The sequence below is a fragment of the Melanotaenia boesemani genome, chromosome 20 (assembly GCF_017639745.1).
Source record: "Melanotaenia boesemani isolate fMelBoe1 chromosome 20, fMelBoe1.pri, whole genome shotgun sequence".
NCBI lineage: Eukaryota > Metazoa > Chordata > Actinopteri > Atheriniformes > Melanotaeniidae > Melanotaenia > Melanotaenia boesemani.
In genome coordinates, this window is record NC_055701.1 from 28,472,164 (window position 1) to 28,493,529 (window position 21,366).

The 21,366-nt window shown below is 39.7% G+C and overlaps 2 long non-coding RNA genes across 2 annotated transcripts; both read right to left on the reverse strand.

The window, feature by feature from the left end:
* Positions 1 to 2,714: 2,714 nt before the first annotated feature.
* On the reverse strand, positions 2,715 to 7,768 carry LOC121631448. Its single transcript, XR_006008747.1, has 4 exons — positions 7,757 to 7,768; positions 5,297 to 5,328; positions 2,783 to 2,814; positions 2,715 to 2,730 (listed from the first exon to the last, which is right to left on the reverse strand). It is a non-coding gene; the product is annotated as an uncharacterized LOC121631448 (long non-coding RNA).
* Positions 6,977 to 7,552, reverse strand: LOC121631447. The gene is made up of 3 exons (XR_006008746.1): positions 7,538 to 7,552; positions 7,340 to 7,371; positions 6,977 to 7,061 (listed from the first exon to the last, which is right to left on the reverse strand). It is a non-coding gene; the product is annotated as an uncharacterized LOC121631447 (long non-coding RNA).
* Positions 7,769 to 21,366: the final 13,598 nt, after the last annotated feature.

Sequence of the window (21,366 nt, forward strand, 5' to 3'; positions counted from 1 at the left end):
TTGCATTGTCAAAGTGAGAAATTGCCTCTGAGTGGTCTCTTTACAATTTCCATACTGTGTTATATAGAGCAATGGTTTCTGACCTGGGGTCCCTGTCTCCTCAAGGGTCCCCAAAGACCACCGGGCATCTGTGATAGTTTGACTGTACAGAGTCAGTGTGTTTGTTAAAATTACAGCCAAGAAATGAGTTGATGGGCTTAAGTTTTTTTTAATCATCTGAATGTGTCGTCCACGTGAAACCTTCATTTCTGGAGCCTGAAAAGTTTTGAAGCCATATACCAATGTGAATAAATGGGTGTCATCAAAATCTGCTATACATCAATATGTTAAAACATACATCCTTAGTCAGAAATTTAAAAAAAAGCTACTTAATCATAGCGATGCAGCAATCCCTGCACAATGCCCTGCGTTCCTTCCTGCATTTTGTTAACTTTAACAAGCAAACTAATTGAATTTGAAGAGCTGGTGTGAGTGTACTTGAGAATAAAATGTAATAAGAATTTTTTCTACCATGCTACATACCATTACATAACACTATTTTTTTTTAATTCATTTGACTTTTTCAGGACATGGACATTAAAACTGTTCATCCATTCCCTACTTCACCTATTCCAAGATCCCAAAAGAAGAACCCCGGCAGTGAGTCAAGCTAGATTTTAAAGCTGCACTCCCTGCCCTGGACAAAAGAAGGACTGAGCATGAACTTGCTATGGAGGTGGGATGGCACAGAAGAAAAGCCATGTTGCAACCAATGGACCCGTGTGGCAGACATGTCCTGCATGTGGCAGATTTCATGAGGTTGCTGCTGCCAGAACTTCCAAAGCTTCCAATTAAATGAGCATGAGACTGAGAATAAAGTTTACCAGCTTGTGATGGACTACACTGAATTGTAGTACGATCAGTGCTTTTCATGTACCTATACTGTAAATTTACATCATCACTTTATGTTTTTTTAAAGCTTGTGTGATTTTCTTTTTTTCTATGTTGCTAATCTTTTTTATTCAGTCTGGGAGTGACTCAGGACTACATTTCAATAACCAAGTCTTGAAATTGAAATCATGTCTGTTTATTCACTCCAAGGTCTTTATATATTGAGAAATTACAAACCTGGAAGTGTGTAAGAAAAAGAATTTGGTTTACTGTGCATACTGATGAAAGCAAGAGTAATCAGCGTATATGACCCAATATACAAATTTAATGCCTTTTGAAACAACCCAAAATTCCAAACAATGGAATAGCCTTTCTCTGTAAGGAAGAAAAAATAACTACATATGAAATATACAAGTAGTTTTGGACCTTGAAAATTAATATTGTTTTTCCCAATTACTGTGGACACCCCCTCTGGGTAAGTTCTTCTTGCCATGGTATAGGTCCTTGAGGTGCGTGAAAGAACTCACAAAAGCCATTTCCTCTGACATGGGCTGCCCAAGATGCTTGGGCTCCAGACAGTTTCCCTGGTTCCTGGAGGCTGCAGTCTCCTTCCACCGCCCCTCACCATGCTGCACCTCACCAGAAACAGCAGTTGAGTCTGCAAAGTTTGCAGAAATGTATCTCACAACTGGAGCGTTAGCAGCATCTGTGCAGGCAGTGTAGTTGATGAGGACAACACAGCCCCATTTTGGAGCTAGCGGCCCCACTGCTCTGTAAGCTCCCAGAAGCTAATATTTGGAGTGTGACCACTAACCTAGGTAGAGATGGGCCTACTGTTTGGGTGCAGGCTGCATGAATGCATCAGTTAAACACTGCACTTGCCCTGCTCAACCTTGAGTGATCAAACATGTCATCTTCGTTTACCCTTTTTTAAAATCTTGCCATTCAACAATAACAACAATAACTCTTCCTCTTCCTCCCCTATTAACTAGATAAATAGCATCGCTTCCATTAGCATGCTCCTACCGTGTTGATTTTTTCTCGTTGGTGTTTAACATATGAAGTAGTTGTATGGATTTGATTGTGAGTTGTGCCAGTGCTTTATGTTTTTTATTAGATTTGTTATATACAGCACTTTGGTCAACATTGTGTTTTTAAAAGTGCTTTATAAATAAATTATGATTGATTGACTGTTCTTTGGACCTGGTTCCCAAAATGCTTAGCGTCTTTTTTGTTCTACTCCACTCACCGTGTTTCTGCCATCTATCAATCAGTACTATTCAGCATGATGCGAGGGATTGATGGTATTTTTATAAATTATTGATGAGATACTATTCATTTTTTTTTCATCTGTTTTATGAATATTTCAACGACACACCACCTCACCAGCTGACCAACCAAATGTAGGCCTGATAAACTGATATACGCTGATCTCTGGGACAAATATCACTCCAAGCTGAACTCATGCAGCTACTGTACCTGTTGTACAGTTACTCATAATCATCCCTTTAAGTGTAAATTTTACTACAGCGGAATATTCTGTGAGGTTATTATTATTTAGACATCAACACAAAAAGCTGTACCTGATAGACAGACATAAATCACTTTCCCCAAATTTAGGTGACGTACTACATGTTACCCGGATAGTATCTAATAATACCTGGATAGTACTGGGAGAGTACTGGATTGTACCCGGATAGTATCTCATAATACCTAGATACTACCTGGAGAGTACCAGATTGTACCTTGATAGTATCTGATAATACCTGGATAGTACTGGTAGAGTACTGGATTGTACCCAGATAGTATCTGATAATACCTGGACAGTACATGATAATACCTGCTAGTGCCTGATAATACCTGGATAGCACCTGGATAGTACCTGATAATACCTGCTAGTACCTTATTATACCTGGATAGCAACTGGATAGTACATGATAATACCTGGATAGTACCTGATAATACCTGCTAGTACCTCATAATACCTGGATAGTACCTGATAGTACCTGATAGTACTTGATAGTATCTGATAATACCTGAATAGTACTGGATAGAACCCGATAATACATGGATAGCACCTGATTATAACAGGATAGCACCTGATAATACCTGCCAGTACCCGATAATACCTGGATAGTACATGAGAATACCTGCTAGTACCTGATAATACTTGGATAGTACCTGAAAATACCTCGATAGTATCTGATGGTAGGCTACCCGATAATACCTGGATAGTGCCTGATAATACTTGGATTGTACCAGATAATACCTGAATAGTACCCGATAATACCTGGATAGCACCTGATTATAACTGGAAAGCACCTGGATGGTACCTGATAATATCTGCATAGCACCTGGATAGTTCCTTGATAATACCTGCTAGTACCTGATAATACCTGGATAGCACCTGGATAGTACCTGATCATACCTGGACAGTACCTGATAATACCTGCTAGAACCTGATAATACCTGGATAGCACCTGGATAGTACCTGATAATACCTGCTAGTACCTCATTATACCTGGATAGCATCTGGATAGTACCTGATAATACCTACTAGTACCTGATAATACTTAGATAGTACCTGAAAATACCTGGATAGTATCTGATAGTAGGCCACCCGATAATACCTGAATAGTACCTGATAATACCTGGATAGCACCTGATTATAACTGGATAGCACCTGGATAGTACCTGATAATGCCTGCTAGTACTTGATTATACCTGGATAGTACCTGATAATACCTGCTAGTACCTCATAATACCTGGATGGTACCTGATAGTACCTGATAGTATCTTAATAGTATCAGATAATACCTGAATAGTACCTGATAGCACCTGATAATACATGGATGGCACCTGATTATAACTGGATCATATCTGGAAAGTACCTGATAATACCTGCTAGTACCTGATAATACTTGGATAGTACCTGAAAATACCTGGATAGTATCTGATTGTAGGCTACCTGGTAATACCTGGATAGTACCTGATCATACCTGGACAATACCTGATAATACCTGCTAGTACCTCTTTATACCTGGATAGCATCTGGATAGTATCTGATAAAACCTGGATGGTACCTGATAGTACCTCATAAAACCTGCATAGTACCTGATAGTACTTGATAGTATCTTGATAGTATCTGATAATACCTGAATAGTTCCTGATAGCACCTTATAATACCTGGATAGCACCTGATTATAACTGGATAGCACCTGGATATCACCTGACAGTATCTGATAATACCTGGATAGCACCTGATTATAACTGGATAGCACCTGGATAGTACATGATAATACCTGCTAATACCTGATAATTCCTGGACCGTATCTGATAATATCTGGATAGTACCTCAAAATACCTGCCAGCACCCAAAAATGTCTGGATAGTACCTGATAATACTTGGATAGTACCTGAAAATACCTGGATTGGACCTGATAGTAGGCTACCTGATAATACCTGGATAGTACCTGATAATATTTGGATTGTACCGGATAATACCTCAATAGTACCTGATAATACCTGGATAGTACCTGATAATACCTGCTAGTACCTGATAATACTTGGATAGTACCTGAAACTACCTGGATACTATCTGATAGTAGGCTACCCGATAATACCTGGAAAGTACCTGATAATATTTGGATTGAACCGGATAATACCTCAATAGTACCTGATAATACCTGGATAGTACCTGATAATACCTGCTAGTACCTGATAATACTTAGATAGTACCTGAAAAGACCTGGATAGTACCTGATAGTACCTGGACAGTATCTGATAATACCTCCTAGTGCCTGATAATACCTGCATAGCACCTGGATAGTACCTGATAATACCTGCTAGTACCTCATTATACCTGGATAGCACTTGGATAGTACCTGATAATACCTGGACTGCACCTGATAATACCTGGATGGTACCTGATAGTACTTGATATAATCTTGATAGTATCTGATCATACCTGAATAGTACCTGATAGTATCTGATAATACCTGGATAGCACCTGATTATAACTGCTAGTGCCTGATAATACTTGGATAGCATCTGGATAGTACCTGATAAACCTGCTAGTCGCTGATAATACCTGGATAGTACCTGATAATACCTGCTAGTACCTCATAATACCTGGATAGTACCTTATAATACCTGCTAGTACCTGATAATACTTGGATTGTACCTGAAAATACCTGGATAGTATCTGATAGTAGGCTACCCGATAATATCTGGATAGTACCTGATAATATTTGGACAGTACCTGATAATATCTGCAAGTACCTGATAATACTTGAATAGTACCTGAAAAGACCTGGATAGTACCTGATAGCACCTGGACAGTACTTGGTAATACCTGCTAGTGCCTGATAATACCTGGATAGCACCTGGATAGTACCTGATAATACCTGCTAGTACCTCATTATACCTGGATAGCACCTAGATAGTACCTGATAATACCTGGATGGTACCTGAGAGTACCTGATAGTACCTGGAGAGTATCTGATAATACCTGCTAGTACCTGATAATACCTGGATAGTACCTGATAACACCTGCTAGTACCTGATAATACCTGGACAGTACCTGATAATACCTGCTAGTACCTCATAATACCTGAGTAGTACCTGATAGTACCTGATAATACTTGGATGGCACATGATTATAAATGGATATTATCTGGAATGTACCTGATAATACCTGCTAGTACCTGATAATACCTGGATAGCACCTGGAGAGTACCTGATAATACCTGCTAGTGCCTGATAATACCTGCTAGTACCTGATAATACCTGGATAGCACCTGGAGAGTACCTGATAATACCTGCTAGTTCCTGATAATACCTGCTAGTACCTCATAATACCTGGATAGCACCTGGATAGTACCTGATAATACCTGCTAGTACCTCATTATACCTGGATAGACTCTGGATAGTATCTGATGTTACCTGGACAGTACCTGATAATACGTGGATGGTACCTGATAGTACCTGATAATACCTGGATATTACCTGATAGTACTTGATATTATCCTGATAGTATCTGATAATACCTGAATAGTGCCTGATAGTACCTGATAATACCTGGATAGCACCTGATTATAACTGGATAGTACCTGATAGTACCTGATAACACCTGCTAGTACCTGATAATACTTGGATAGTACCTGTAAAGACCTGGATAGTACCTTATAGTACCTTGACAGTACCTGATAATACCTGCTAGTGCCTGATAATACTTGGATAGCACCTGGATAGTACCTGATAATACCTGGAGAGCACCTGATTATAACTGGATAGCACCTGGATAGTACCTGATAAACCTGCTCGTCCCTGATAATACCTGGATAGCACCTGGATAGTACCTGATAATACCTGCTAGTACCTCATTATACCTGGATAGCATCTGGATAGTAACTGATATTACCTGGACAGTACCTGATAATACCTAGATGGTACCTGATAGTACCGCATAATACCTGGATATTACCTGGATATTACCTGATAGTACTTGATATTATCTTGATAGTATCTGATAATACCTGAATAGTACCTGATAGTACCTGATAATACCTGGATAGCACCTGATTATAACTCGACAGTACCTGATAGTACCTGATAACACCTGCTAGTACCTGATAATACTTGGATAGTACCTGTAAAGACCTGGATAGTACCTTATAGTACCTTGACAGTACCTGATAATACCTGCTAGTGCCTGATAATACTTGGATAGCACCTGGATAGTACCTGATAATACCTGGATAGCACCTGAATATAACTGGATAGCACCTGGATAGTACCTGATAAACCTGCTAGTCCCTGATAATACCTGGATAGTACCTGATAATACCTGCTAGTACCTCATAATACCTGGATTGTATCTGCTAGTACTTAATAGTAACTTAATAGTATCTGAGAATACCTGAATAGTAGCTGATTGTACCTGATAACACCTGGATAGCACCTGATTATAACTGGATAGTACCTGGATAGCACCTGATAGTACCTGCCAGTGCCCAATAATACCTGGATAGTACCTGATAACACCTGCTAGTACCTGATAATACTTGGATAGTACCTGAAAAGACCTGGATAGTACCTTATAGTACCTTGACAGTACCTGATAATACCTGCTAGTGCCTGATAATACTTGGATAGCACCTGGATAGTACCTGATAATACCTGGATAGCACCTGAATATAACTGGATAGCACCTGGATAGTACCTGATAAACCTGCTAGTCCCTGATAATACCTGGATAGTACCTGGTAATACCTACTAGTACCTCATAATACCTGGATTGTATCTGCTAGTACTTAATAGTATCTTAATAGTATCTGAGAATACCTGATAACACCTGCTAGTACCTGATAATACTTGGATAGTACCTGTAAAGACCTGGATAGTACCTTATAGTACCTTGACAGTAGCTGATAATACCTGCTAGTGCCTGATAATACTTGGATAGCACCTGGATAGTACCTGATAATACCTGGATAGCACCTGATTATAACTGGATAGCACCTGGATAGTACCTGATAAACCTGCTAGTCCCTGATAATACCTGGATAGCACCTGGATAGTACCTGATAATACCTGCTAGTACCTCATTATACCTGGATAGCATCTGGATAGTAACTGATATTACCTGGACAGTACCTGATAATACCTAGATGGTACCTGATAGTACCTCATAATACCTGGATATTACCTGGATATTACCTGATAGTACTTGATATTATCTTGATGGTATCTGATAATACCTGAATAGTACCTGATAGTACCTGATAATACCTGGATAGCACCTGATTATAACTCAATAGTAGCTGATAGTACCTGATAACACCTGCTAGTACCTGATAATACTTGGATAGTACCTGTAAAGAACTGGATAGTACCTTATAGTACCTTGACAGTACCTGATAATACCTGCTAGTGCCTGATAATACTTGGATAGCACCTGGATAGTACCTGATAATACCTGGATAGCACCTGATTATAACTGGATAGCACCTGGATAGTACCTGATAAACCTGCTAGTCCCTGATAATACCTGGATAGTACCTGGTAATACCTGCTAGTACCTCATAATACCTGGATTGTATCTGCTAGTACTTAATAGTATCTTAATAGTATCTGAGAATACCTGATTAGTACCTGATAACACCTGGACAGCACCTGATTATAACTGGATTACTATCCAGTTATAATCAGTTATAGTACCTGCCAGTGCCCAATAATACCTGGATAGTACCTGATAATACCTGCTAGTAACTGAAAATACTTGGATAGTACCTGATAGTGGGCTACCCGATAATACCTATATAGTACCTGATATTACCTGAATAGTAACTGATCATACCTGGATAGTACCTGGATGGTACCTGATAGTATCTGACTGCAGTACCAAAGGAATGGCATCTGTCTCGTCCTGGCAGCGCCTGTGTCTTCTCCTCTTCAGATCAACTCACCATAATGTCATTATATTCTGTGTTAAGATTGATTCTCAGATATTTAAGGAGGTTTGTGTTGTTGCTGTAGAAACCTCTGTGTCTTTCCACACACATCTGACAGCACGGCTGCTGTTCAGGTCCTCAGGTCACTGAGCTTCAGACAGAGCAAGCAGCACGCTGCTGCCACAACGCTGGAACATATGACTATAGTAGGTAGAAGAAAAGCAGTTCTTACAGCATCACACCTAAATGATAACTAGTTCTGGGTATCATTTTGGTGTAATGCTGACAGTAAAGTGTCTGTTAACTCCTGTTGTTGCAGAGTTGCAACGAACCACTTCTTTTCTTTCTGGTCTGATAAATTTTTTTTGTTTAATATTATTTATGTATTTATTTTCATTATTTGATGTATTTATTTATTTATTATTAATTTATTAAATATTTAACTGTTGTTATTTTATTCCTTTTTTGTCATTTTGTATTTTTTTTAGTTATTCTTTACTGTATTTATTTTGTCTTTGTATACCTTAACTATAAATAAATTCAGTCAGTCAAGTAAACCACACATTTACCATAAATTACAAAAATATCAACTAACTCATGAACATAATTAGCTAAAAAATAACACACAGATCAACAGTGACCAAGCCTTTTCTCATCTCATCGTTCTCTCAAGTCTTGGCTTTTAGGAGAAAAAATATTGGGAATGAAACAAACACACAACAGAAACTATTTCCATGTTTCCACTTTTTCCTCATTTCCAGTTATTCCTGCTACTATTTACCTGCTATCCTCACTAAACCAACTCCAGCTCAGCTGCTTTGTGGCGCCACCGTGCATCAGAAACGTCTTCTTGGCTTTATTCCAGCCATAGAGGAGCATTATTTTTCTTCTTTTCACACACACATAGAACTTTCTGCTCACTGGTTGATCTTTGGCTGCTCCTGATTGGACGTTACCGTCAATCTAAGCTCTCTGATTGGTGGAAAGTCTGACAGGAAGTGGCTTCATCATCATGTCCAGGTCTAAATAGAGGTCTCTTAGCAACATAGTAGTGATGGTGATGTTTTTATGATGAAATGTGATAAATAATGCTGTTGTCATGGATCATTGTGGATTTACCAGATAGAGTCTCTGAATAAAACTACATTTAGTGGCTGGATTGTAAACCTCCTGGACGGGATAGAAATGCCTGGAAAACTTCCGTAGATCAGCTAAAGGGTTAAATATCCATCACAGTTTACCCCTCAGATTACTAAATCTGATCTGCTGCTTCCCACATGATCTGTCTGACGCTCGACATGCCACATGTCAATCTGACCCATCCAGTCTGGGTAGAGTATTTAACCTGTAGTTACTGTCCTCTGATCTGCCTCATCCATGCTGCTATTGCCCATCAACTTTATACGCTGGATGTGTCATTACTCCGATATCAAACTGAAAAAAACATTTGAATGGTTTTTTGTGCACTTTGTGCAAGTATCCTGCTGTGACGTGTGAATGTTTTAAAGTAAAACAGACTGTACACTCTGTGAAACTTTAAATTTCTAAAACGTTATTCATCAGAGTGGCTGGTGTGTATCAGTGAGGTTCTTTGGATTGTGACACTGTTCAATGTTCTGCTGCTGGGAGTTCATGACCTAAATTACTGCTGTATTATGCTGTGAATTTCAACAGCACGTTCGTTCCTTTAATTCTAACGCTGCTAGAAGCGATGATTTAAGCTGTCACACTGCTATGGTTAACAATGCTTTAAATATAATATTTCAGAAATTATAAAATACCTTCTGAAACAGGCCTGTAAAGCACTTCAGACTTTGTGCCTTTTGTGTAATGCCTCAACGAAAGTAACAGTTTAATCTGACATATTTTATGGCAGCAGAATAATAATATTTCAGTGTGGTCTTTCTTCATAGTTGGAGAAAAGAAAGGGCTGCAGGCTATTCATCTGCTTGATGGCTTACTTTGACACCGGCTGGTCCTGGCTCAGCGGGATTCCTCAAAAGGAGTGGAAGGGTTTAGACAAGCTGCTGCTCAAATGGACTGACAAAGAAGCATTAGCTGGTCCTGCTGTTGGTGGAGGTCACAGTTTTCTTCCCTGTCAGATATACACCTCTGACTCCACCAATAATACTGCTGCATGCTAGATATCAGTGGAAGTCTGGGCAGAAAAGTTTATCCTCTGATGATCAAGAATATACTCAGTCAGTTTTATGGAATTTGACGAGGAAATATTGACATTTCTGTGCACAAGTTGTCATTTTAACTTGAATGTGGTGACAGAAATGAGGGATTAGATTTTACAGGTAACACGTGTTTTTATCCCCCTGGTTGTATGTTTGACAACTATGTTTTAGAAGTTTCCCAGCTGCAACACACCTGACTCAAATCAAGTAGTTGCCAGCTTGTTGCAGCTCCAGTTTAGCTGTTATGTTCTAGAAACCAAAGCTGTTCTGCATTAACAAGCCAGTTTACCTCTTCATTGGTTGTCTCGTCTTCTCCATCAGTAATTCTTGATGCAGCACCGCCTCTGGTGAGGATGGAAACATTTTATTTAAAAAGTGTGATTCGTTTGAGAAGTGCAGAATGAACGCAAACTCAGTCCATAAAAATGTTGCAACCCAACTGAACCGAGTCCCTGATCGGACCGAGTCTAGTGGACTGTTCTAATGTAAATACACCCTCAAGTCCCAATCTCGGTTTAAGTTGTTTTAGTTTGTCTGAGACTATGTCCTGGATTAGGCTAAATAAACTTGGTGATAATAAAAACCTGGAATGGAGCGAAAAAGATCAGGTACTATTGTGAATCTGAAAATAAAACAAAGGCAGGGGTAAAAAGAATTAAAAAAAAAAAAAAATTATACCATGGTCTGGGTGAATTCTCGATTCTGATTGGCTGAAGGGTGTCCATTAAAAAGTGATAATGGACACCTATGAAAGAAGTTCCAGTCAAATAGATTGTTGTAAATTATTGCGCTGACTAAATGGTAGCTGGTAACCGTAGCAACAGAAACTCAGACGTCGTGCTGCAGACACGTCAGATCATGTCTGTGACCCACATTGTTGTAAAAGCAGCTTGCAGACTTATTGGTCTCCATCAGTCCAGGAGAGACGAGAATGGAGCAACATTTTGTCGTCCTGCAACGTCCCAACCAGCAGTGGTCCACAAACGTTAAATCTCCGTCCTTCCAACGCCACTATGGGCATGCCAGTATCTTTATGAAAAGTCACGATCAACATCAATGTTGCATTTAATTTTAAATATCTCGTAGCCTGTCTTTCTGTCTTGATTACCTTACTTACATACTTGATACAGAGTGAATGGTGGATAACATTATAAAAACAATTTAGGACTTACTTGCTTGATACACATTTAATGATCAGAGTAACTGGGGGATAATATTTCTTACAATAAAAACGATTTAGGAAACTATCTGTGGACTGCTTGAAACAAAATGTGGCATCATCCTCTGGACACACACAAGCTGTAAGAGCTGCACGCGCCCTCTGAAATGATCTTTGTGTCACGTAACTTAACATTAAACAATCATCTCCCTTCCCTCCACTGATCAGGTCTAATACAACAGCTGCAGTCAACCGAGCTGCAGGTTCTATGTCATTACTACCATGTCTTACTAGACCACATCAGTACTGAGACAATGTCTGCCTCCTCAAAGAATCTGTTAGCTGAATTTCACTCCCTCTGGTGTTTTCTGATTAGCTCCATCACTTAGTGTAGGTGGAGGATTGTGACCTTGTCACTTTGGGGGTTAGATATTGGTGGGGGTGTATGATGGCTGTGGGTCCTTGGTGGTTTCCCGCAGTGGGGATCTGGGCTGCTCCGCTGTGGGGCCAGCTCTGTGTCCACCCCTGTTGGGGGCTGTGGGGGGTCTGCGGTTGGGGTCACTTTATGGCAGTGATGCGTGGTCACTGGTGCTGCCTGGATCAGTGGGCATTGGCCCTGGGCCGGATGACTGGGCTGTTCTGGGGTAGGCTGGGTGGGGGTTCTGGGCTCTGGTGCCCAGGGGTGGCCCCCTCTCTTGGGGGTGGAGGGGTTGGTTGGTGCTGGGGAGTCTGGGCCTACCCAGGTGTGCTGCCCTGGGGTGGGTTGGTGCATACCCTGGTGACTGGTTGCTGTGCCGGGACCCAGGGGTTGTAGAGGTTTAAAGGGGGGTTGAGGAGGGTTCAGGGGATCATAGGGGGAGGTGCTGGGGTGTGTTTAGTGGTAAAAGAAAAAAAGATGAAAAAAAAACCCTTTTTAGTCACACAGTTATTATTTTCTACATAACAAATACACTCAAATAAAAAAGAAACCAAAAATAAATAACTTCCCTATCTTAACGGTGGTCTAGCTAAAGCGCTAACATTAGCTCTAAACTACTTCCTTGGTATAAAAATGGTGACGAAAAATTATTTTATCTAAATAAATCAGTGCATTCTTCCTGTATGAAGCAGTCATGTCTCAGGTCTCTGTGATGCATGTTAGTCTGAATTTAAATAATCCAGATTTTTTCACCTGGGGGTGGGGGGCGCTGTGTGTCTAGGCTTTGGATGGTCAGTGGTTGGTGCGCCAACCACTACAGTTATGTTGATGTTTTCCTTTGTGTTGCTGATGTTTTTGTTGTTGTGATTAACATATTTTTTCTACAGTTTGTCTGTCTGTTTTTTGTTTGTTTTGTTTCCTTACAGATGTAGCAGCTGGTTGTCTGTATTATTTTACTGCTAAGGTCAATGCTGTTACCTTATATCTGGTTTATCCTTGTCTTTTTTTCTCTCTATTTTTCTCACTTCACTCTCTTCTTTTCATTTTCATTCTTTAGTTTACTCTCTCAAATCCATCCATGGAACCAGCGGGTTGATCTCTTACATCACGCCTCTCCACATCCCGCCATCAGAACAGGGAAATTACAGATGTAGGGGGCTTGTCATGCCGAGCTTGCATTAATTACATTAAAAATTTTAACGCAATTAATTACATAAATTAACGCCGTTAACGCATTATTTTTGACAGCCCTGTTCTTTAGGTTTGTTTGTTTTGTGTGTCTCACGTGCTTGTGCATGGTGTAGGGGAGCACCTAGGTGATGTTTTGTTTTATACAAGTGTCTTCTTTTTAGGGGGGGTCAGATTAAGCTGTTTCCATGGTGGGTCTGTAGGAGTTCACTGAGCTATTCTCTTCCTCTTACAGATCACCCTGAGTCTGCAGTAGTGTTTATAATAAATCTTTTACTTCTGAAGGCCGTGTCTCCGCTCTTCTATCATTACACCTTGTAAGGATCCTTCCTAAAGGCCTGGAGGCTTAGGGTAGAACTGGAGAGAACCAGTATGTCTCCGGCCACAGTAGCATTATAATCCAGTAAAATATCTTTATATAATTAGTTGTTTATGTGAGAAAATTGAACTGTGAGAAATAATATGTTTAATATTTTAAAATTACTTTTGAAATACGTCAGTTCAAGACAAAACCCGATGAAGAGCCAAACACTGACTCCTTGGTGCTGCTGCTTGAATTTCAGGTAAAATACAACAATCTGTGCATTTTTTACATAATTTGTTTTTAGGGGCGCCACAGTTGAGGTTCGCCTGGGGCTCCACATTACCTTCAACCAGCACTGTAATCACGTACGTTACATTTTCTTGCTATTATTTGCTTTCTTTGTACCACAACTTTGCTGATAGTAAGCTAACATCTGGCAAACCATCAGGGTAACGTTGAACACTCTTATAAAAAAGATTTACAAACCTGAATCATCACTTGCTTCATCACAGCTGGTGTTGTCTCCTAATGTCCATGTTTACATCAGTCTTCCCATGCCTGCGGCTCCGGCTACTTTATGTAGCTGCTGCTTCTCTGATGGACTCCAGTACTTTACGTAACTTGCAAGTTTTTTTTTTCCACCTCAAAAGTAAATGTCAGATTCAGGGGTTTTCAGAAAACATCCAGGGTTTGAGCACAAGCACCCTAACCCCGTCCATAGTCTGCTTCAGTTGAATGCAGTTTGAAAGCAAACCAAACTGAAATCTTACTGAAATTACAAAACAAACAAAAACGAACTAGACTTTAGACCAGAGAGAAACATCTTAAAACAAATGAAAAACTCATTTCAAGTCATTTATTAATTAAAAGCGACTGCCAGCCTGTTGATGCTTCTTTTCAGTGTTATTTTCTCACTTTGACAGAAAAAAAAAAATCTTAAAACATGATGATTCTTCTTAATTCAAGAATAGCTATTATTATTTTTAAACTAACAAATCTCCTGCTGAAGCATCAGCATCACATAATCCTGCCAACAACCTCTGATGACCAAACATTCTTATTGTTGAATGGAGGTGAAGTGTTTTCACCAAAGGCCAGAATGACCAGGATGAAGTTGGAATTGAACCACCAACCTTCCTTGAACTCATTGGACAACCCACTCTACCACCTGAATAACTACCACCAACTAAACTCGCTGCACCACCATGCTACCAGTTCTTAGATTCTGGTTTACTTTCTCTTATCACCTCCACCAAGGTGGTCATGTTTTCTGCGGCATACGTCTGTCTAGCTGCGTTTCCATTACCCCTAGAATTCTGCAAAACCTAAATATTGCAATAAAAAACGATAATGGAAACACCTAGATTGAAAAAGAAACCTTAAAAAAAAAAAAAAAAAAACTAAACTAAAAAGTTTTACACTCTCATGAAGTGTTGTTTTTAGACATGTTGATATAGAAGGATATCGCAAAAGTGTAATGGAAACACGTTTTTTGTCTGGGCGGTTGGTGGGGACCTGTACTGCATCCTCGTGGTTGTGGTGTGGGACCTAGGCAGCCATGATCTGGGTGGTTCCTGTGGCAGCCAATATATGGGATGGTCCATAATCCCAGGAATGAGTAAATCAATCCTAGGAGTGACTAAAGTAATTAAATGAGTAAAGTAAACCTAGGAGTGAGTAAAGTAATATTTGAGGAGGAACTGTGCTAAAGTAGAAGGTAAAAAGTGAGCAAGAGCAGGTTTCCCGGTGTTTAGGTTAGAGTTGTTAGGCAGGTAAATATCTCAGGAAGCCATCGATCAATGATGATGATGGACACCTTTATCAATGGTCAGAGTCAGGATCCAGGGATAGCCCCACATTCACCTTAGAAACACCATGAGGATCCAGAAAAAAGTGAAGCCCAAGATAGCCTATGACAGGAAGATAATTCTTCACTATGAAACCTCCTTCATCTAACTAGCAGGAAAGTAGCAGGACTTTTTTTTCTTACATTCTCATATATTACTTGGGCCTTGAATTGTGTTTGGTTTGGATGCCGTTGCTTGGTGGCGTCTTTTAGCTGAGGTTCTCCCATCATGTTGCTCTGCAACATGTTAGCATTGCTGTTTCCTGGTGTCTGCAAACAAATTCTGAATTGTAGGATCTCATGCTGCCTCCTACATAGGTGGGGTCTAGTCCAGCAGAGGTAACGATTGGGACATTTGTTCAAATTTTCCAACTGAGGAGCTGATTACTTTTTTTTGTGACAAATTAGTATTTTAGGGTGTTTATAGGTCTTTTCCTTGAGAAAACCAAATTATTTAAACTTGACATATGACTGCAATGTAATAACAGCAGAATAACAAAATAAATGGCATTGACACCAAGTGTTTCAAATCAGAACTGCAGACGAAAGAGAACCCCCCCCCCCCCCCCCCCCCAGCAAACTTCACGATGACGAGCGAACATGATTCACACACACAGTAAGTTGCTATGCTTTGCAATGCTAGCACTAATTTACATTAGCATGAAATAGAGAGAATACAAAAGCTACATCAATCAACAAATACCGCACAGCGACTGTTTTCCCTTAGTCTCACTTAATAAATTAATTCGATAGTAATTTCATAAGTTTATAGGTTGGTCTGTGAAGTGTATATATATATATATATATATATATATATATATATATATATATATACTACTGCTCAAAAGTTTGGGATCACTTTGCCATGGGATGTAATGGGGAAGTGATCCCAAACTGTGCATCAGTTAAATCTGTGCACTGGAAATTGTACACTGACGAACGTTCCACATTGTTTGGAATGCAAAACTGTGATTAAATACAAACATTTTTTAACACATTAAATTTTTTGTAACTAATTCATCCTAATTAAAGCAGTAGGTGCAATAAAACATCTTAAAATAACTTTTTCTCTCTAAATATCAAAGGATGTCATAATAATGCAAAATAAAAACACCTAAAGATTTTCTTGCAGTGTATTTTCAGTTATGCTCTTTTTGACTCTGTCCTTCTTAACACCCCTCATTTCCACCTGAGCCTGGCTGTCAATCAAACATAGCAGGGGGTGGAAGAGACAGATGGAAGTCTGGAGAAGGAGGAGGCCTTGGTGGTGCTGGCACTTAGTGCATGTATACGTGTCTATATATACTGTCGTGAATATATGATAAGACTAAACATGGAAGACAACTGCAGATGGTAGGAACAAGGTCATGTCTGTCCATCTGTCTCCAGTCAACGCAGCTCTGAGTAATATAGAAGATATACATTTAGTCTTTGTAGACACAAAAACAGAAAGTTGAGGGATCCTTATTTTCTTTTTCAGAATACACATTTTAGTCTTATAAACAAACAGATTGCTCTTTACTTAGTACACTGTGTAATCACTGTGACCTAATGAAACTGTAACAACTGCAATAAATAATTTCCTTAATCATCTCATGTCATGAGTTTCCAGCTGGATGATATCTGTTTCTTTACATTACAGCATATAGTACATTAACAAGTTTTGTACCTGTTAAATTTACACTTCCCCAGCATTTAAAAGGTCAAAGGTAATGAATTATTGTAACACTAAGTGATATTAAATGAGGTGAAGCATGAAAATGAAACATGAAATATACTATTAATTCAAGGGGAAAATATCCCAGCAAGTGAGACCAGCTGTTCAGGCCACGTTACTGGCACCCCCAGAATCAAATGGTGCATCATCCCACTTATTTCCTCTCACGTTAACTCTGAGCTGCTGGTCCTGCTGTCAAATAAATTTGGTGCTTTTTCAAAATAATTTTTTTTAAAGTTTATAACTTAATTGAATTGAATCCCCCAATCATGCCGAGTATAGCGGACTACCCTGGTGTGAATGCAATCTGTGTCTCCATTAGGGGAAAATTTACACTAGAATCATCCGGGAACAGGGCGGAGAATGCCAGGAAATGTTGCACCTTCCTTCGGTTTGGTTTGCTTTCACACAACATCACATAGTTACAACAGTTGCTCACGAGGGGTGATATTCCCCTAAATCAGGCTACGAGGGCCGCAATCCAGCAGGTTTTCCATGTATCCCTGCACCAACACACCTGAATCAAATTAACGAGTCATTGTGTAGAACCTGATTGGCTGTTAGAGCCACCTAATTTGACTCAGGTGTGTTGGTGCAGGGATACATGGAAAACCTGCTGGATTGCGGCCCTCGTAGGACTGAATTGAGTAGCCCTGCCCTAAATGCTCACTGACCAAGAAGGAAGAAGAAAATCCAGCTCATTGATGGGTGAGGACAAAAGATGTCTCATTCATCACAAGTAAACAATGGACAACTGGTGCTCAAACCTGATCCAGTTTTCTCCAGAATCCAAATAGAGGATCCAGCTCAGGGGCGTATTCTGTCACTGCATGTCACCGTGCACGGGCAGCTGATGAACCACACACACCTCACGCAGCTCTCCGTGTGTCGGGCAAGCAGTGAGCGCACAGTGCAGTTTGAGGTCTCGTAACATCACAAAAAGATTCAATTTTACATTAGTTTTTTTAACTGAAACCAAATGAGACGAGAAAGAGGGAGGTAAGACCGTGGTGAAATCTGTTTTAGGTTGGATATTCGGCAGATATTTGCACTGGAGCAACCAGCGTCTCGTTCAGGGACCATCAACAAATGACAGGCTTTCCATGAAACGAAAATCTCCTAAACCAGGTGACCCAGTCACCTCAAACCAAAGCTGATTTGAAGCAGAATATCATCCAAACAAGACACAACTCTTCCTGATTTTCTTAAAGCTGAGTCACAGTCAAGTGATCGACCGCTTTGTGGATTTGAAAATAGGCAGTACGCTTTAATTTTCTAAAATAAAACAAACTGTTCAGAATGAGTCGAACTATCACCCTGAAAACCAGGTACTAACCATTACTGTGGAATGTGTATGAAGAGTTCTGACCTGCTGTCGTTTGTTATGGCTTTTATGCTTTTGCTGTTGTTTGTTAAAATAAATATGTTCTTTGACTCATTAATATCTCATTTAGTCTTTTTGGTAGGAATGTGGCAATGGCACAGGGCAGTGCGTATGTGCATATGTGTGTGTGTGGGGGGGGGGGGGGGGGGGGTAGAGCTTTATGCCTAGCAACGCCCCTGCACCAAACACACTGTTCTTCATGTAGAAGGGGACCAGGGTTGGTTTAAAGCGGACCAAACAGCATCAGTGTGAATGCACCCTTTGTGTTATCAATGATTGAGGGTGATGCTGAGAACTGTAGCCTGTTTAATGAGGAGCAGTTTGGACAGAAATGTCACACAGGTGGAGCCTTGCTAACAAACCAAATATTGCTTTTTTTTTTTTTGTTTGTTTTTTTGTTTTTTTTTTCTTTGTTCTGTTTAAAGGATTTAATTTCCCGGCTGGGAAGCTGATTAACATTATAACAGAAAGAAAAGCTGTCATTTACGCAAAACACCATTAACACACAATCAAAGAAGAGTTGTCTTTTGTTGACATTGAAATGCTATTTTAAAAAGGAAATAGGTGTGTCTATTTGCCAGAGCACATCAAACACAGCCACATACATGCTGGATATTGTGTGTGTTCGGTCAAACTATCCCTCAGTGAAAATAAACTCCAGACTTTTTATCATTCCTGACATCATTCCTCTGTGTGTAGCATCCCTAGAGTAAAAAATCTGGCCGCAACATGTTTTAAATTATTTTTTATACCGCGCCACAGTGCATGCCAACAACTGGATATCAACACACTGGTCATGTTAAATGTGAACCATGGCTGATTTATCAAATGACAAAAACCTCTGCTGGTAATTCAGTGAAAACATGAAAGGGTAGTGATAGCAGTTTGGCATATAGGAATTAGGTGCAGGTTTGTAGAACCGTGAGATTTAGCACAACAGACAGATGCTCATCATTCAGTGTATGAGATGCCGATGAAAGATCTGTAGGCAAGACAAGGCAGTTTATTAGTACAACACATTTCATGTACAGGACACAAAGTGCTTTACATAAAACAAAGACATTACAGATATTTAGAATAGTAAAAGGTATCAACACATAATGACAATAAAATAATAAAATACATTAAAATGATTAAAAGCAAGATAAGATAAAAAAGTTACCCTGCAGATTTCATGCATAGACGCATGAGAAAAGAAATGTTTTTAACCTGGATTTAAAAATGTCTACATTTGGTGAAAGTTTAATCTCCACTGGCAGTTTGTTCCATTTGTTTGCAGCATAACAGCTAAATGCTGCTTCTCCATGTTTAGTCTGGACTCTGGTCTGGACTAGTTGACCAGAGTTTATAGGTTTATATTCTCTGAACATATCACAGATGTATTCTGGGCCTAAACTGTTCTGTAAAACCCACTTGTAGACCACCTATGCTAGTTCTGTCCCTCTGCTTCACACTAGCCTGATCTTCAAGATTTGCTGGTTTAGCCTTCTTAGATAGATCTGAATAACCTTTGGCAATCTCTGACGATTCACTTTTTTCAGTTTTTTTTTTCAGGACATTTTACCTGAGCTTAAGTAAGTAAGTAAGAAACAACATCGAAATCTGTATCTAGTTGAGCACAGGCTGCCAGGCTTTGTGTTAGCTTAAATTTTCAGTTTTGCTAACCAGTTTGTAAATAAAAAACGTTTTATTTGACAAAAATCTTTGTACTGCGTTTAATAATGATCATGATTAATATTTAAAGGCAAAATCATTACATGACAGTAAAACTTCAAGTGAAAAGTATGGTGTTGGTATCTGTGATATTTGCGTGGATTGTCTTGTTTCGCCCCGCCCTACAGTAGAACTGTGAGGTGTGAAAACTCTACGTGCACACTGTGCGTCAGGCCATGCAAGCGCGTTTTTAAATGATTTCTTTGTACAGGAACTTTCTTTTTTAGCATGAAAAGGAGTACATCTGTGAGGTTGAGGGTATAAATCTGTCAGGAAAATACAAAATCTTTAAACTGTTTTTATTGTGTGGATATGGAAATTTATTGTGGTTTCAAATTGCTGGATTTTTGTGTGGAAAATGCATTTGAAGGGACCCGAAGTTACAAAGAGAGTTATTCATCCTTTTATCACCTGCTTTTTGGAATATTGTAACTCTTTCTGGTTTTGGGATTAGATAGAAATATATTCATCCCTCTTGGGGAAATTTGGTGTTGCAGCCACTTGTATAATATGTTCTACGCAGTATACAGAACCAGAATAGAGCAACACACACACACACCTAAATTTACATACCTACAAACCAAAGGTAATAGTGCAAGGGAGAAAACGAGCAGTTATAAATACAAAAGAAAGGTATGAAAGAAATGAAGCTATTGACCATATAAATAAGTAAAAATGTGAATATGTACAGTTATGATCAGATATTAGACCCTGCTGAGCTTTGCTGTCGGGTGGATGATCAGCTCTGCTGGGAGCAGGCCTGGTTATGGAGTCTGACAGCAGAGGGAAGGAAAGATCTGCAGTACCTCTCTGTCGAGCACCGTGGGTGAAGAAGCCTGCTGCTGATGGTGCTTTCCAGGGCTCTAACAGTCTTATGTAGGGGGTGGGAGGCATTGTCCATGATTGATGACAGCTTTGCCATCATTCCACCACCTCCACAGGCTCCAGACTGTGGCCCATGACAGAGCCGGCCTTGTTTCAGTTCTTTCTCTCTGCTTCCGTGATGCCGCTGCTCCAGCTGGATGCATATATATGGCTGAGGCCAGGAGGGAGTCATAAAAAGTCCTCAGGAGGTTTTCCTGCACTCCATAGGACCTCAGTCTGCGTAGCAGGTGGAGTCTGATTTGGCT